At 40.8% G+C, this 11431-nt stretch overlaps 1 protein-coding gene across 2 annotated transcripts in view; it reads left to right on the plus strand.

Annotated features, from left to right (window-relative positions):
* Window positions 1–9597, plus strand: part of FOXG1 (forkhead box G1) — a 31312-nt gene extending 21715 nt beyond the window's left edge. For both annotated transcript variants that reach the window (XM_067462863.1, XM_060759747.2), the window contains one exon: window positions 9357–9597. The gene's annotated coding sequence lies outside the window, so the exon portion shown is untranslated. The remainder of the gene's footprint in view (window positions 1–9356) is intronic.
* The last annotated feature ends 1834 nt before the right edge of the window (window positions 9598–11431 follow it).

An 11431-nucleotide genomic window follows, 5' to 3' on the forward strand; every position in this document is an offset into this window, starting at 1 on the left:
TAATAATAATACATCACACAGTCCTAAATTTTTGAGAAGTGTTTGACTTGTGGTTTTGTGATTCAAAATCCAGTATATATATCCATATATATCTCGTTTGCTGTGTCATACTGTGTTTTTTGTGCCAATAATAATAATAATAATAACTCACATTTTGTGCCTCCAATGTCAGACCCGCTTCTGGGTATATTCGACCTGCTGATTCCAAATATGTTACCAGTTTTCCTCTATCAGCTCTAGGTTTTGAGGAAGAGAACATATGCCAGCCATATACCATTCTTCATCTAGACATGGTTCATAGAAAACCATGATAATCATGTCTAAGCAGGAACAGGCCTAAAAAACAAGACACATATTTTTAAAATTAATTGCTAAAGTTTCAATGTGGAAAGTCTTAAATAAACATCACAAAGGGTTCTAGTAGAACCTTTGAGCCTAGTGATGATAATAATAGTAATAATAATAATAATAATAATAATACTCACAACCACCCAATTGGGAGTCTATTAATATTATCCTTGTATTGTCAAAAACTTTCATGGCCGGCCTGGAATCACTGGGCTGCTTTGGGTTTTCTGGGCTGTATGGCCATGTCCCAGAAGCATTCTCTCCTGACATTTCACCCACATCTGTGGCAGGCATCCTCAGAGGTTATGATGTATTTTGGAAACTATGCAAAGAAGGTTTATATATCCGTGGAAGGTCCAGGGTGGGAGAAAGAACTCTTGTCTGTTGGTACAACATTCAAGTGTTGAATGTTGTAATTAATCATCTTGATTAGCATTGAATGGCCTTGCAACTTCAAGGCCAGGCTGCTTCTGCCTGTGGGAATCCTTTGTTGGGAGGTGTTAGCTGGCCCTGGTTGTTTCCTGTCTGGAATTTCCGTTTTCAGTTTGTTGTTCTTTGTTTACTGTTCTGATTTTAGAGGTTTTTTTTAAAGTACTGGTAGCCAGATTTTGTTCATAATAATATAATAAAACGTTCACAAAATTCCACCATGACTTCTGTTTGAAGTTATAAAAGAAAAGGAAGAAAGGGAAATAACTTTTCCTATTAATTTCTAGGGCCCCTTCCCCACAGCTGAATAAAATCTCACATTTTCTGCTTTGAACTGGAATATATGGCAGTGTGGACTCAGATAACCCAGTTCAAAGCAGATATTGTGGGATTTTCTGTCTTGATATTCTGGGTTATGTGGCTGTGTGGACGGGCCCTAGATTGTCTGTGCCTGCAGATCTCTTGCGAAGAGTCAGTCCCACGGAGTTCGCCCTCAGTGGAAGGTCCACGCGGGACCATCTTTAGCTAATATTTGGGAATTAATTTGACTTTCTTCAGTCGGAGGACTTTTGTAATCCAAAGTGAACAAAGTGTCCCACATAATGTTTACTTATGTTTTAGTTAACTATGGGGCCCTTCTACACAGCCCTATATCCCAGAATATCAAGGCAGAAAATTCCACAATATCTGCTTTGAACAGGGTTATCAGAGTCCACACTGTCATATGTTCCAGTTCAAAGCAGATACTGTGGGATTTTCTTCCTTGATATTCTGTGATATAGGGCTGTGTGGAAGGGCCCTGTGCTTATTAGCTTGTCTTGATTTATTTTTCATCAAAATGCTTAATTATATTGTCCTAAGCTCACTGTTACTTTATTGTATTTTGTTTTGATATGTTGTCCTCGCCTGAGGTACTGAATGCTTGCCTTTTGTATGTGTAAACTGCCCTGAGTCCCTTTGGGGAGAGAGGACGGTCTAGAATTATTATTATTAGTAATATTATTATTATTATTATTATTTGGGTGGTCTAGAAATAAAGTTTTATTTTATCATTATTATTATTTTATTATTATTGTATTATTTGGGTAGTCTAGAAATAAAGTTTTATATTATTATTATCATCATTATTGTATTATTATTATTATTTGGGTAGTCTAGAAATACAATTTTATATCATCATCATCATTATTGTATTATTTGGGTGGTCTAGAAATAAAGTTTTATATTAATATTATTATTGTATTATTATTATTTGGGTGGTCTAGAAATAAAGTTTTATATTATTATTATTATTGTATTATTATTATTTGGGTGGTCTAGAAATAAAGTTTTATATTATTATTATTATTATTATTATTATTATTATTTGGGTGGTCTAGAAATAAAGTTTATTATTATTATTATTGTATTATTATTACTTGGGTGGTCTAGAAATAAAGTTTTATATTATTACCATTATTATTCTTATTATTATTGTATTCTTCTTCTTCTTCTTCTTCTTCTTATTATTATTATTATTTGGGTGGTCTAGAATAAAGTTTTATATTATTATTATTATTATTATTATTATTATTATTATTATTATTACTATTATTATTAGCGGAATGTTGCCCGTGGAATTGCCACGCTGGAGGAGGCACAGGCTGAGTGCCTGGTTTGGCCTGGGGATCCTTCCTTCCCTCCCTCCCTCCCTCCTCCTCCTCGGCCCCCGACTCCTCCTCATTCTTTTCCTTCAGCTCCGACCCAAGCTTCACAGCTTGCTGGAAAAGTTGGAGGAATGGAGTCACTCCGGGGCGTTTGTTTAGTGTCCCGCCGAGCTGTCAAAAGCTATCTCCCAAAGAGATAGAGCAGGCCTTAGGTCAGGGCTCTTGAAGGCGCTGGGACAAGCGTCCAAAGAAAGGTTAAGACCGGGTAATTTAAAATCCACGGGGACGTAGACGGATTTCTAGCCAAACCTGTTCACAGGGTCGATTGGCAAACCGAAGTGTTTTCGGCCCGATATGAACGCATCACACTAGAGAATGAATCCACTTTAAATCCGGTTTCTGCCTCCTGCAGAATTTTGGGGTTTGTCGTTTAGGGAGGCTGTTAAAGGCTCATCCTAAACTACAAACCCCAGAATTCTGCAGGAGGCAGCAACCCTGGATTTAAAGTGGATTCATTCTCTAGTATGATGAAGTAGTAAGACTGTGTGATGTATCCCCGAATGATCCGAGTAGATGCAAAAGGCTGACAGATAGCAATTTTGCTTTTTTTAAAGTGCAGGCCAAGGTCTTTAGGCACTGCACCCAGTGTGCCGATCACCACTGGGAGACTGTTAAAGACTCCTCCTTAAACTAAAACCCCCAGAATTCTGCAGGAGGCAGCAACCGGATTGAAAGTGGGTTTTTTCTCTAGTGTGTTGAGGTCCTCGCGAAATGTATCCATCCCATTTTGTGACAAGTTTGAAATCACTTTCCCCTCCAAGCCAAGTCGTCTTTAGATCGTATTCTTTGGAAATCAAGACACCCCCGATCATTGGAGCCTTATCTCTAGAGATCTATCACTGCCTCCCTCGCGTGAGGGATCTGGTTTTACTTTTGCAAACCAAGGCTAAGTTTGGCAAGTGGCGGCGGCGGGGCGATCCCCACGCGCGAGAGAGCGAGCGAGCGCGCGCGCGCCCAGGACGGCCCTTTGGCGCTGGGATCCGATCCGCGCGAAGCCTTCCCTGTGAATGAGCGAAGAAAACACTCGACGGGTCGTGAATAATCGTTGTAATGAGTCGCGCAAAGCGTGCGACGGGGTGCACGGAGCTGTCGGGTTAAACAAACAACTTGTACCCTGACGACATCTGATTGTTAAAGTGCAAAGTGGTGTCAGTCCAATTTCCATCCCAGGCCGAAAAAGCACAGATCTAACTCGCGGGAGTCCAATTTGCCCCATTAACAAAAAAATAACAATATTGTCCGGGAAGGACAGGGGGAATCGCCTTGGATGTCGGGGAGCAACCCCCCCCCCCCAAAAGGACCAAATCCAAGCCAAGCAGGGATCTGAAATAATAAATACCAGCCCCACCTCCCGCCTCAAACTAATATCTTGACTTTAAATATCTTGTAGAGTGAAAGCCTTAATTTAAAGAGGACTCCCTTCCAAATAACGCCAAACTCGAATGCAGGTTGACTAAAGGATTGAAGACAATGGGACTCAATGTGAGAAAGCATGCATTCAGCCCCCACGGGAGTTATTATTTCCAAGCAAAGGGGAGTGCTGAGAGTTTGTGGTGCACCTGCAACGCCATCCTACACAGCGTGAGTCGACAGAAACAAACATATTGGGAAGTAAATTTGGATGGAGTGCTTAGAACTAAAACTGGGTTTTGTTTAGTCTGATTTATTTTTGTCCGTTTCAAAATGGGAATTCTAAGACAAGTCGGAAAGAACCCACGTGTTTGAAGTGTCTACTCAATACAGCAGAACTTCTGAAGAAGGATAATATTGGGTTGTTGTGAGTTTTCCGGGCTTTATGGTCATGTTCCAGAAGCATTCTCTCCTGACGTTTCTCCTGCATCTATGGCAGGCATCCTCAGAGGTTGTGAGGCCCGGAATCGCTGGGTTGTTGTGAGTTTTCCGGTTTGTATGGCCATGCTCCAGAAGCATTCTCTGCTGATGTTTCGCCTGCATCTATGGCAGACCTCACAAACTTTGAGGATGTCTGCCATAGATGCAGGCGAAACGTCAGCAGAGAATGCTTCTACAACATGACCATACAGCCCGGAAAAATTTCAACAGACCTCACAACTTTTGAGGATACCTGTCATAGATGCAGGCGAAACGACAGGAGAGAATGCTTCTGGAACATGGACATACGGTCCGGAAAACTTACAACTGACCCCACAACCTTAAAGATGCCTGCCATAGATGCAGGCGAAACGTCAGAGGAGAATGCTTCTGAAACATGACCATACAGCCCGAAAAACTCACAACAACACAATGATTCCGGCCATGAAACCCTTTGAAAATACAAGGATAATATTAATAGACACCCAATTGGGTTGTTGTGAATTTTCCGGGCTGTGTGGCCATATTCCAGAAGCAATCTCTCCTGGCGTTTCTCCTGTATCTATGGCAAGCATCCTCAGAGGTTGTGATGCCTGCCAAAGATGCAGGCGAAATGTCAGGAGAGAATGCTTCTCTGGCCATACAGCACGGAAAACTCACAACACCCAGTGATTCCGGACATGAAAGCCTTCGACAAGATTCCCAATTCCTGACCCGGTCCTGATTAAAGCTGTGGACACGAATTTCTCCTCGTCTCGGAATTATTTTGTTGTGTTTGCACTGAAAATCCCAAGTGAACATCCTTTTAGGGGGAGGCAAGGAGGAGACACATGTCCCATTGATATTTTGAAAGCTGGATTTTAAAAAGGGCGATTCCTACGTTTTGATGGCATTTCGAAAATGTTTAAAAACAAACGATAAAATATGGAGTTTGGGTTTCATATGGGGTGGTGGTGGTGGTGAGGAGATGGCATTGAAGCAATGGATGGATCTACACTGCCCAATAATGCACTTTGAACTGTATTGTATAGTTATGTAGACCCATATAATGCAATTAAATGCAGTTTATACTGCATTATTTGGGCAGTGTAGATTCTTTTATGGGTCTAACATCCGGCTCCTTCCCTCTCTCCCTCCAACAGTCAGTAAGACAACTGCGTTTGGTCATGCGGGGCTGTGTTTTCTGTGTGTGTACCTGCAGATGGATGGGAGATCCGAGGATGCTTGTACATTGCAGAATTAAGGCAGTTTGACCCCCACACTTACCCAGTGTGGCAGTTACCACATTGTAACTGCCATGGCTCTTTGTTATATGGAATCCTGGGAATTGGTTTGGTGAGGCACCAGCAACACTCTTTCGCAGAGAAGGCGAACGTTCTTGTAAAATTACAGTTCCTATGATTCTATAGAATTCAGCCATATTAATAATAATAGTAGTAGTAGTAGTAGTAATAATAATAATAATAATTTATATCCCGCTTCTTCTCCCCAAAGGAACTCAGGCGGCTTACAACAAAACAACAAATACAGTAAATGATATACCAGAGAATAATCACATATAATTGATAGTGATGTCAAACTACATTGATTCCACAGTGTAGAACAGCTATAGGCAAACCCAGACCCATGGGCTGATGCGACCCCTTGGTCTCTTTTCTCTCTCACCATCTTATCCTTCCTTTTTCCCTTCCTTCTCCCTTTCCTCCCTCCCTCCCTCTTTCCCCTCCACCTTCCTTCCCTTCCACCTTTTCGTTCTTCCTTTCTTCTCGCTTCCCTTCCCTTCCTCTCTTTCTCCCTCCTTCTTTCCCTTTCACACTTTCGCTCTTCCCTTTTGTCTTTCCTTCCTTCTCTCTCTCTCTTCTTCTTTCTCCTTTAATCCTTCCCTTCCTCCCTTTCCTTCCCTTTCCCGTCTCTCCCTTTTTCTCCTTCCCTTCCACCCTTTTGCCTTTTTTTCATTCCTTCTTCCCTCCCTCCTTCCCTCTCTCCCTCCCTCCTTCCCTCTCTCCCTCTTTTTCCTTCCATCCTTCCCTTTCGTCCTTCATTCCTCCTTCCCCTTTTTCTTTCCATCCTTCTCTCACTTCCTTCCTTCTCTCTTTCCTTCCCCCAAGTTAGAAAATTTGCCCATGCCTGCAGATCGCCTATTATTCTTATTATTATTATTATTACTACTACTACTCCTACTACTACTACTACTACTACTACTACTAGCTGTGCCAGCCACTCGTTACTGTGGCCAACCTCCCCCCCTCTTTTTCGCCTCTTTTCTTTCTCTCCTTCCTTCCTTCCTTCTCTTCCTCTCCCCTTCCTTCGCTTTCCTTTCCTCTTTCTCCCCTTTCTTTCTTCTCTACCTATTCTTGTACTGCAACTCCCAGCAGTCCTCCTGATCAATCTACCTACCTACCTATCTTCCTACCACTATCTTATCTTATCTTATCATATCTTATCTTATCGTCTATATCTATCTGTCTGTCTGTCTGTCTGTCTGTCTGTCTGTCTGTCTGTCTGTCAGTCATCTTATCTATCTGGAGGATTTCTGGGAGTTGCAGTCCAGGAATAGGAAATTGGAAATATGCAGGTATTGGGATGCTCTCAAAGAAATCCAAGGAGAAGAAAGCTTGCAGTTTGGAAGCAGGGCATTTGGATCATCCTCCTCTCCTAAAGGGTCTGGCCTAGGGGATGCTGGGAGCTGTAGTCCAGAAGAGAGTGGGGATATGGTATTGTGTGTTTTGTTTGCCAGGGGGAGTTGTTTTTCGGCATGCGCTGTAGCGTCTTTTTGCTTTTTTGGCCTTTTAAGTACCTTATGTTGTGTTTTTCAGTGTTTTTATGAGTGATGGTCACTTGTTGGTCTGTTAGGGGTATAGTGAGATATACATACACATTCATCCATTCCACACATAATCTCTCTCACACACTTATATCTATACAAATGTGTGTATGTATACTTATGCTTGAAAATGCACATATGTACAAGTATAAATACATGTATAGACACGTACATATTTGACAGCCACCAGAAGCAGGTTCAGTTATCTTCTATGAGGCCCTCTGCAAGGCAAGCAACTACATGGGCAAACTTGGATCTCCAGGTTTTTCTTTTCCTTTTCATTTAAGTGGCTGAGGGGAAAAAGGAAAGGGCCTGAAGCTTTTAGGAATGGTGGGAGTTGAAGTCCAAAACACTTGGAGGGCCCAAGTTTGCCCATGCCTCTTCTACAGTGTAGATTCCCAATTTCTCATCCATTGAGGAATTCAGGGCAACTGAGGAAAGGCTGAAAATAGTACCCAAAGACTGGAATAGAAGGAGCAATGTTCAACCAGGTCAGGGCTCTTTTTCCACAAGGCATGGGAGCTCAGAAAACACTGAAACAGGAAATATTGTCATGTGTGTGAGAGAGAATGGAAGAGGAACTGAATGTGTATACTAGCCAAATTGCCTTTCTCTGTTGTGTCATGGAAAGAAGACCAAAAGAGAAAGAAAAAGAAAGAAAGAAAGAAAGAAAGAAAGAGAGCCTGTCATTGGGAATGTACCAAATCTCAAATCTTCTGGGAAGTGTTCTATCTATGACCTTACATTCAAGGGTCAAGACTAAGCTTGGAATCCTATACACACATTACCTAGGACCGAACAATATGACATGTGTAGTATATAATGTCTTTAAAGATTTTTGCTCTGGAGTCCCCTTGCTATAGGTTTAAAATTAACAAGCTGGGGGTATTTTTCTAGAGTAAGTATCTGATTTATGGCAACCCTAAGGCTTTGCCATCACTTCTCCCTGAGGCTGAGAGAGTATGACTTGCTCAAGGTCATCCAGTAGCTTTTCATGGCCTAACCATAGTCTCCAGAGTTAAAACCCAACCCTCAAAAATCTTATCTGATGCTTAAAACGACTTAAGTGACAGTCTTTGGTTATGTTCTACATTATTACAAGTTTAGTGACCAAAGGTGCACCTACACTGTGGAATTAGTGTAGTTTGACACTACTCTAATTGCCCAGGTTCAATGCTATGGAATCATGGAGTTTATACTTTGGTGAGGCATCAACTCTTTGGCAGAGAAAGCTAAAAACCTTGTAAAACTATAACTCTTGTGATTCCATAGATTTGTAAAATTATAACTCCCATGATTTTCTAGCTTTCACTTTCCACTGAAGGCAGTGTTTCCTATTCACTGGTGACTGAAATATGTCTGGAGTTCCACTTTTCAAACTACACTTCCTCGGTTGGAAAAAAGCTGGTTCATTATGTACGTTTCCAACCACAACTAGATCTCAATAGTCTAGAATATTTTTGTCTGTTTCCAACCCATAATACGAAAAAACGAAGTCATATTATGTGTTACTATGAGAAATTTACCAGTAGGGTCATAGGCACTTCTTTTCTTTGTAACTTATTCTTCCTGCTATCATCATTCTCATCATCCAGATTTTTGTAGAACGAGAAAAATGTAGAAATGAGTTCTCCTCCCAATAGCAGGATATTAAAGAATGTTAAAAGATCTCCTTTTACACTACAGGAATATAATGTTATGATTCCACTTTGACTGCCAATATACTGACCTATGGAATCCTGCTTTCTATAGCTTGTACACTACATATGCTGCTCAGAGGTCCACTCATGCTGAAAAGTTATAGGACTTGGATTCCACCTTAACTGCTATGGCAACATCCCATCGAATCTTGGGATTTGCAGTGTATTGAGGGGCATATAGAATTCTCAGATAGATCGATCTAGTGCAGTGGTTCTGTCCCCAGATGTTTTGGCCTTCAACTCCCAGAAATCCTAATAGCTAGTGAACTGGTTGGGATTTCTGGGAGTTGTAGGCCAAAACTCCTGGGGACCCACAGGTTCAGAACCACTGATCTAGTGGCTCAACAGACTACAAACCCCAGGATCCCACAGGATGCAGCTATGGTGGAATTATAGTGTTATAATTGTATGGTGTGAATGAGCCCAATTTGTAACTATAGCACTATGACTGTGTGATGTGAAAAAGTCCAACAATATTACAGAATGTTGTGAAGTTAATTGGATATATATTCCTTACAGGTTTCTTGGAGGAAGGGGCGATTGAGGATAAGCAAAGACTGGTAATGAAGGAAAGGAACTGTCCAGGAGAAGGATCTGGGAAGAAAAAAAGAACATCCCTGAGGAAGAAAGAAGAGGAAAAATGTCTTGCAGAGGAATCAAAATTGTATCCAGTGCTACAAATTCAAGCAACATGGCTGGACTTTTTCTTCAAGGCCTAGGGCTGAAGATGCCGAAAATAAAAGAACCAAACATATTCATATTTCCTGTGGCTTTGCCCTTCTTTTTTCTTTTCTATTACCTTTGTTAAGCATTCAAAATGAAAACAGTAATGGGGCCAGTGGACTGATTCCTAATTTTTGGAAGCACCCTTGGTTGGGGTGGCCAATTGGACAGAAAAAGACAAGGAAGTGAATGAAAGACTCTCTGCTCCATATTTATTATCTTTCTTTCACACTCCCAGATTGCCCAAAATACATGTTGTTGCTGCTGCATGTCTCCAGTTTCTGATTTATGGTAATCCCAAATCTTGGCAAGATTTGCTCAGAGCATGTTTGTCATTGCCTTCCTCTGAGGTTGAGAAAGTGTAACATAGTCAGCCAGTAGGGTTCCCTGGCCAAACAGAATTTGAACCCTAGTTTCTTGGAGCCCAACACTCAAACAACTGCACCACATTAGGATGTACATTTTGGTATCTGAACAGACCAGAAAGTGGTTATTATTTCTGCTGTTGAATTCAGCATAGCTACATATTCTATAAGCAACATAATGTATTGATACAATTCAGACTTGGCAAATTATAACAATGCTATTTTTCATAAACACATCAACTGTTCCATTCATGTCACTGTTTTTTATTTATTTTAAAGTTTTCCCACCCTACTGTAAACATAAATCACTTACAAACTTTGTAATAATAGTAAAGTTTGGTTTGCTGGAAGATTTAGGGTGGAAGTTCAAAGATGTGCCTTATTGTTCTTTCTTGACTCACTATTGGTTTGGATTGGCATTCTTGTTCTGGATTCACATTGTCCTTTGGATTGGACAGGTGTCAATGCCATCTGATAGAGGAGTTTTTCTGATTTTGGATGGCCACAAATCATAATTCATGGTATAAGTGTCTGCTTTTGTGCATGCTTAAGTTGTATTTTGAAAATTCTCACAAATAAGAGCCTGGGAGTAAGAAAGGATCTGGTAATGGGAGTGCCCATCATGACCTTTATTTTTGAGGTCCTGGCAGGGATGTAAAACCAGTTTTCTCAGTCAAGTTTTGACAATCTTTCTGTTATACCAGTGATTCCCAACCTTTTTTTTTTTGACCAGGGACCACTTGACCAGGGACCACTTTAGCTAGGGACCATTCTCCAACATTAGTACCAAAAGCGTTAAGAACCAGGTTTTGGTCGACTTTAGATTTGGTTTGGTTATTTGGGATGCTGATTCAGAAAATTGCATTGGATAGACCACATCAGCTCTAATTTCTGATACAGAACATATGCCATCCAGTAGTTGCCATCTGCTCATTCACAGAAAACCATATTTAATAATCTAAAGCTGTAATCTATCCAATGCAATTTTCTGAATCAGCACCCCAAATAACCCCAGGAACAGTCCTAAAAATCAAGACACCAAGAAAAAAAAGTTTTTGGTTGGGCTGTGTTATTATATGTGGATTTTATTTACACTTATGTAAAAAAGAAAGAAAGAAGGGGAGCGGTCTGAGGTTGAAAAAAGGAAAAAAGCAGAGTGAAAGACCCAATAAACTGTTCCTAATGGCAACAACAGCAACAGCAGCAGCAGCAGCAACAACAATAACAACTTGCGGGACTAAACAGGGTCTTCCCAAATAACCAAACCAAAGGGCTACTTTTCCATAACAACTCTTGTGTTTGGCAATGGGAGATAATAATAACATTTACTTTGGGGAGTAAACAGGGTCTTACAAAGGGGTGCTTTTCCATTACAACTGATGTGGCAATGGGAACCAACAATAACAATGACGACGACAACAACAACAACAACAAAAACAACAACAACTTTGAGGGACTCTCCTTCTCTCCTTCAACAATGTTGGGGAATCAGGAGAACAACGCTGA

This window comes from Anolis sagrei, chromosome 1, assembly GCF_037176765.1.
Source record: "Anolis sagrei isolate rAnoSag1 chromosome 1, rAnoSag1.mat, whole genome shotgun sequence".
Lineage (NCBI taxonomy): Eukaryota > Metazoa > Chordata > Lepidosauria > Squamata > Dactyloidae > Anolis > Anolis sagrei.